The sequence below is a fragment of the Hipposideros armiger genome, unplaced genomic scaffold, assembly GCF_001890085.2.
Source record: "Hipposideros armiger isolate ML-2016 unplaced genomic scaffold, ASM189008v1 scaffold_1739, whole genome shotgun sequence".
Classification (NCBI taxonomy): Eukaryota; Metazoa; Chordata; class Mammalia; order Chiroptera; family Hipposideridae; genus Hipposideros; species Hipposideros armiger.
The window spans coordinates 38279-46261 of NW_017733089.1; positions in this window are offsets into that span (position 1 = coordinate 38279).

Sequence of the window (7983 nt, forward strand, 5' to 3'; positions counted from 1 at the left end):
TTTTTAATACTAATTTATATTCATATTATAATTATATTTATTTAGTGATTTTTAATACTAATTTAAATTTGTAAGATTCAATAAGAATGAGCCATGGGGGGACAGGAACAGCTGCAAATTGGGAGACCTACAGGGAAAGAGGGAGCCTCAGTAGGTACCAGACCAGCTCAGAACCCCGGCTTGGGGAAGGTCAAGTCTGTTTTTATTGTGTTACCAGGTACACAACTCTGGGCAGGTTGCTTCTTCAGATGGAGATCTCCTTTTCTCTAAAATAATCAAACATTAGATATTCTCTAAGTGCCATTTTACTTCTAAAATTCTAGGTTCTATTCTGTTCTTTTTGACTGCTTCTTCCCTTTTGAACCCCTTTCTCCCTTTTTTGAGCCTCACCTTTACACGTGGCCCACTCCAAAGTCTTTGAAATGTACTATCTCTTTGAATAAATCACTTTTTCAGTACTTAAAAAAAAATAAAAATAAAGAAATAAAATAAAATTCTAGGTTCTATAAAGAAAAGGATCGTGACAGGAATAGCAAGCAAGTGTAATGTGTAATAGCAAGAAGGCTATTTCACTATACTTGGAATGTCACAAAAATTCTACTGGTTATTAGGTGATAAATCATTTTTAAAATGCACTAGGAAAATTTATTTTAGTAAAAGTAGTCAAGTTGATATATATCAATCTTTTATACCACTATCCTCTTCATTTTGATTTACCCCTAGCTTTTTGTTTTGTTTTGTTTCACATTCACAGACCCTTTTTCTTTTCTTTTTACATGTGAACATTTTTTTGCTGTCAGTGTTGCTTGTGGTTCTTTTTAAATCATCTAACCAATTATTTTCTTTGTCTTTCTTTTACATTTTCTCATCACTAAACACTCTTTCCTCACTTGTTTTCTCTTTTATTCCCATATTTGGTATATTTCCTTTTTTCTCTTGCTCATTTCTTTCTTCACTAATCTGGATGAAAGACCCAAAAAGATGGAATCACTCACATCATCTCAATGAGATTTCATCCTAAAAAAAATCCCTGCTTGCCTTTTTCAGATGAGAGCAGTTAACACAGAAAGTTGCCTTCCTGGGGATGAACACACAAGAAGTCAGCACAGAATCACAGTTTTGCAGACCTTTCCACTTGCACAAATCCTCTGCCTCACATCCAACAGATAGTCATTCATCCTTTGCTGGAATATTTCTGTCGACAGTAAAATTCTACTAGGAAACTTGGCTAACAGGCACATTAACTGCCTATTGGGATGAATGATGGATGGTTGTGGTGTTAAATAAGGAGAAGATGCTGACATGTGGACCAAGAGAAGCACAGCCTTTCATGACGTTGAACATTGTGAGAAGAGCGATAATATACTTTCAGATCATCAGAAATGATTACCAATTGAAAAGAAAGGTTGGAGTCCATCAAGCGTTCTTAACACCTCGCGTTACCATTGCCATAGTGAAACGGGCTGAGGGCATCTACAGTGGGGACGTGCAGAAATAAGACACTGAGTCTCCAGCAATGGGGACAGCCGAGGCCCCCCAGAGGAGGAGATGGCATCCAGGGGACTGGGAATATTGGGCCATTGCTGTGGCACCTTTGTTTTCTGTTCCCATCCATCAGCCAGGAAGCCTTTTGATCTTGATTTAGCTTCCCTAGTAGACTTCCCTCTTGGTAAGACAGTTCCCATTAGAAAAAAGAACATGGCCTTTCTGTCTCAAACCAATTTCATTTGCTTGGACAGTGTAAGCCAGTTTTCCCCTAGAACCTGATTACCCTGGATAAGCTGAAAACCTAAAGTACTATGACCAGAGCTTGGCAACTCTTCAGATATGAGGGGTTAATAATAAGGAAAGAATGAAATACAATATCAAATTTCTAAGTCAGAGTTTCTAGCAGGATTATGTATCACACGTGGACTAGGAAAAGGTAGAATCTATCAAAGTATTATTAGTAACCTTCAGGCCTTCTATCACCACCAAACCTCTATTTTAATATCTTGTGGTGAAGGGTCTATTGGAAGTAGTCCATAATTTCAGGGGCCATATTTTACTTCCATGTACATGTAACAACCTGTAGTAAGTGCTTACTACATGCTGGACACTGAGATGTACAAGGATGTGAGACATAACATACCATACAAGAAGCACATAGAGTTGAGTAGGGACTATAAGACATATATATAAGTAACTAAAAATGGAAATGTATTGGTTGTTTGTATTATATATCATTTAAGATGTTGTCAGCTGCAAATAATAGAAAATTCCAACTCTTAGTTTGATTTAAAGAGTAAAATAAATGTATTATCTCACTTACCAATAAGTCTAGAAATACGGTGATTCTGGGATTGGCTAATACTACAGTCTTAGAATAGCATCACTGACTCAGCTTCTTTCCATCTTTCCCCTCTGCCATCTGGGCATGTTGGCCTTGGTCCACAAGCTTGTCCCGTTATAGACACAGGAGGGCAATAGTTTCAGTCGTTACACATGGAACAGTCCTGCGTGAAAGAACAGGGTCCAATGTTTCCACTTGTTTTTCTTTCATTTTTATGATCAGAAATCCTCCCTTGGGTCTGCCCCTCACTCCCCATTTCCTCTATGTCTCACTTATTATAATCATGTCATAGGACCTTGCTTACATCAGTCACTAGCAAGAAAACTAATATTAACCTGATAGCTTGAACCAATCAAGATTCAACAATCTGGACCTGGGGAGGGAGCCCTGAACACCAGACATCAAAACAAAATCTGAATGCTGTTATTAAGAGAAAAAGAGGGGGCAGGAGATGATGGCTGTCATAGACAATCAGCAGGATTTAGTGCAATATGAGTATTGTCACTGGCACATTTACTTGAAGCTGTTTACACTTGATCTTAGCCAAAAGGCCAAGAAGCGATACTTGAAGCTGTTTAGTCCCATCCCACAGTTGTTTAGACAAATCTGAACCTGGACAATGAAGTACCTGAGAGTGATCCATTGCTTTTCAAGAGAAAGAAAAAACACCATTTTCCTCCAGAACTGAGGACAGCTCTTGGGTAAATACAATTACTGTTCATGGTAGTACCCATAATATACCAAATACTGTGTACTGGGCATTGTACTAAATATTCTAGGCCCATTAGCTGTTTTAGTTCTTACCACAGTCCTGCAAGGTGAATGTCTTGGGTGCATTTACACAAATCAAAAAAAAAACACAAAAACAGGGCCGGCCGAGTGGAGCGATGGTTAAGAGCTGGCTTGGGACGCCAGAGGGCCCCGGTTCGGATCCCACATATGAGGGCCAGTGACACTGCCCTCTACAGCTAAGATGCTGAACAACAGCTCAACCTGGAGCTGGACTGCTATGAGTCGCCGGCGACGGCGTAGGCTGCAGCCCCTGTGGCAGTGGGTTGCCATGGGCTACCGTGTGTAGCCAGCAGCCAGCGTGAGCGGCCAGCAGCCGCAGTGAGCGGCCGTCCAGAAGCCGGCGACTGATCTGCCTCGCCCGGGAAGAGCGCAATGATGGTGCCAACTTGAGCCAGTGAAGCAACGTCCTCCACAACTAGACTGAAGAACAAAAGGACAGCAACTTGTCTGTTCCCATCCCCCCAATTCCCCAGCACTGTTCCCATCCCCCAATTCCCCAATAAAAATCTTTAAAAAAACAAACAAACAAACAAACAAAAAAACTTTGCTGCAAGGAAGTTAAGTAACTTGCCAAAGTCACATAACTAAGAAGTGACAGAGGTGAGAAGCAGCCCAGTCCTATTTCAGGTCAAAGCCCCTACTCTTCCAGTATACACCTCTACTACATAATTCCCAAGACAAGCATGTAGGGTGCAGAGGCTTCTAGAGTCTGTGCATGACAGTAGGGGTGGGGGAAGGATAGTCTTATGTCCTCCCACAGGTACTGTGCTGCTGTAGATTATGAGGCTAACAGGTTGGGGTGGAAAGAAGCCCTAGAGAGCTTGTCCAGGGGGAGGTGCCAGTTGTTTAAGGACTGTCTGGGACTTTGGAGTTAGAGTGGACAGGGACTTCCTTCTCTTTCTGCCCAGGAAAGGTGGATTCTCAGCACTGCTTATTATAACGGGAGAAATGGGGCTGACTTGTAAAACTGTCAGACATATATGTCAAAAGAGTCAGATTATTTCATGAAACTTTTCTTCAGGAAATCTGGAGTCTACTCTGCATCCATCCAAATTATAAGTCAAGGCTAATGACACGGTTTGTATTACATTTAACAGTGTACAAAGTGTTTCCATGTGCACCATCTCATCTGAAATCTGAGATGTTGTTACTTCCCTCTCAGATGATGAAACTGTGCTCAGATGATGAAACTTTGCATGACGATGGAAATGTTCTGTATTCACCTGCCCAGTACAGTAGTTACAAGCCACATGTAGCTATTGAGCACATGAAAGGTGAATAGTATGACTGAGGAACTGAGTTTTTAGTTTTAACTAATTTTAGTTTAATTTAAAGAACTATGTGTCGCTAGTGACTACTGTAATGAACGGTACAGCTGTAGATGTTGAGTGACTTAGCCAACTTTATTGCTTTAGTAAGCTTGGCTCCCCTATTTGTGGTAACATGTTGCAACAGGAATTCTTCCTGTGTTCCTTGAGTTAATCATCAACTTGATTTAAATGCTGGGAATTAAATTCCATTTGTGACTACTTCTCAAGTATGAATTCAATAAGGTAAAGGGACCAAAAACAGGTGAAATGAACTTTCCCTTATGTCAGTTAGGTCTGAATTTGTTGGGCAATAGGAGCATAACATACATTCCATCACCTGAGTGAAGTTTCCCACTCAGGTTGTGGGTAAAAGAGTGAGCTTCTGAACCGAGGACTGTAGGCAATTGCATAAGATAGCCTAGTCACGGAAGGGCATGGCTATCACTGTCCTTCACCTTCTGGGAGAAGAAAATAGAATAAAATCTGTCTTGTGATTCACTCTGATCATCACAAATTCTGGAAAGTTCTAGGCACCAAATAAACATTATTATCTGATACTATTCCTTCTTGTCAACACTGGCTGGGCCTCTTGAGGGGATATAGGGAGAGCAGGAGAAGGAGTACAGGAAGGCTGAGCTTTCACTAGTGAAATCTCATGTTTTAATGGAAAAGGGGGACAAAGGGAATGAAGAATTGGAGTAAGTCCCCAGGGAGATATTTAATCAATTTTGGGGATGTAAATATAGTCCTCTATTCACTTAAATACTTCATCCAGCAATATGCGGAGGACCGTCACCTCACTCTTTGTAAGGTCTTAGGTACTATTTCTTTATCTTTACTCTTTGTCTACTAAGGGGTTTTGGAAATAGTTGGGGAAAACCTGCCAATGACAACATCCACAGCTCCCGCCCAACTGTGACCTTTAAAAGGCTTAGGTTGCCCTGTTGAGTGAAGTTCAGGGATTCTCCACGTGTACATTTCTATTTTCACAACCTGCCTTCACATAGGACCCTTCCTTCCTAGATAGATAGAAAGAAGTATATGTTTACCGAATATGTGACCCTCACCTCCACCCCGGATTTAGTCAGAAATTTCATTTCATCATCATTATTAATAGCTGGGTGTGCTAATGTTTCCTGAAGGACATGATAAGAACCACACAGAATCAGAAGGAAACAAATCCATGACTCAGCACTTTTCCTCCTGCTCAGCAGCCGTGGAAAGGTTCCTGTTTGACCCAAGGACATCTGTGGGGCCTGGGACTCTTGCCAATGTCTGCTTGAAGATTTAATATTGTGTGGGATAAGGGTAGGCAGCCACTAAAATTCAAAAAAATAGTAAATAGACTCTCTATAATGTCACTCTCTAGCATTCCGGCTACCTAAAGTCAATGACCAGAACTGCCTCCTTAACTTAATTAAAATCCTAGTTTCCGTTTCCTGAATTCCAGTTAGTTTGCCAAATGGACAGAACCTAAACATTTATTGAGAATTATGTTTAAGGTTTTCATATGTATCTCAGGTTAGTCTCTTCATCTCCTTGTGTAATAATAAATATTGACCTATTTTAGAAATGGAGAAACTGAAGTTCAGAGACGGTAAATAATTAGCCTAAGATCACATAGCTCATTGGAGGGACAGCCAAAATCCAAACCCTGATTCTCAGTCTTCTAGTACCAAGCTGCCACATCAGGCAGCATGATCTGAATGGAAGCAGGGTACCCACTGCTATGGGCTGAATTCTGTCCCCCAAAAGTCATACATTGAAGCCCTTACCCCAATGTGGCTGTATTTAGAAATATGGCCTTTAAGGAAGTAATTAAGGTGAAATGAAATCATAATGGTCGGGGCCCTAATCCTATGGGACTGATGGTTTTATATGAAGAGGAAAAGACACCAGAGAGCACTCTCTTTCCATACACACAGAGAAGAAGCCAGGTGAAAACACAGAGAGAAGACAGTCATCTACAAGTCAGGAAGACAGCCTCCCCAGAATCCAGCCCTATGAGCACTTTGATCTCAAACTTTTAGCCTCCAGAACAGTGAGAAAATAAATGTCTGTTGTTTAAGACACCCAGTCTGTGGAACAGTTTTTTGTTATGACAGCCCAAGCTGACTAATTACTTGTATACCTAGCTTGAGGCCTTTAAGACTTTCCCTTCAAAACTCCACATGTAACACAAAAAAATGTCATGCCCCACAACCACATCCCACAACATCTCACCTACCTGCCTCTCCAGCAGAGCCAGGGCTAGGGTGACATGAGTGAGGCAATTTCCCAGGGGACAAAAAGCACTTTCTCAAGGATACTCAGTCATTAAGATAAATAACATTTTAATGAAACATTTTAAAAATCAAAATCAATGCAAAAAAATCCATGAGGTTTTGACTATTTTGCAATTTTGCCCACAGCTAACCATGTTTGAGAGCTATTTCTTCCTGGCTTTTATATGTAGTTGGAACACTTGTGAGTCAATCCCAACTCCATACTTGAGGTAAAAGAACTCCCCTTTTTCCCCATGACATATTATTATCAGACTGTTAATAATAATGAACAAGTTTGGGCTGAATGCCATCTGTATCACAGACTTTGTCCTGGGTACTGAGTGTTTAATAATGAGCAAGGGAGGTGAAGCAGAAGCAGGTATCATGGAGAGGCCAGTCTGCAGAGGGACACAAACAAGTAAGGGGCAATAACAGTCTACAGTGCTCAGGTTACAGCGAGTATGTGCAAAGTGAATGATGGAGGAACGTAGAACACACCTAAGCCAGACAAAGGGCATTAGGAAAGGATTCCCAGGGAAAGTGGCATCTCAGTTTTCCAAATGACAGGTGCAGGGAAATATGACTCCAGGCAGAGGAGAAACCTGACTCTTATAGTGTAAATCCTCAGTTTACTGATTACTGAGTACTTACTATTAGTTGACAAATCACAAGTATCATGGCATTGAAAGTTCATGACATCCTATAAGGAAGGAGTGCTTCTTTCTCACACATCCCCATCTAATCCATAAACAAAATCTGTTGATTCCCCCTTCAAAACAGAAACCCCAACTACCTCTTGACAAGTCCATTTCTACCCTCCAGTCTCCTAATTGGTCTCCTGGCCTCCTTCCTTTGCTCTCTTTAGTCATTTCCCAATTCTGGTGCCAGGGCTATCATCATAAATCTGATCATGTCACTTCTCTGGCCCAAACCTTCCAATTGCTTTTCATTCTTACTCAGAGTAAACTCAAATAATCTGCCCTGCAAGACCCCCTTCTCTCTTACCTCATCCCTTTATAACAACTCTATAATTTACTTATCTTGTTTATTGTTTGTATCCTCCATTGACTGCTCAAACAACCACCAGAAAAACGTATTGATCAAGGAAAGTTAACTTTATTAGATTTATTGCAGTAAGGGAGGAAACTACCTTGACAGAATCTTAATAGTATTTAAAATAAGAAGTTAGAGGGCCGGCCGAGTGGCACGATGGTTAAGAACTGGCTTGGGATGCCAGAGGGCCCCGGTTCGGATCCCACATATGAGGGCCAGTGACACTGCCCTC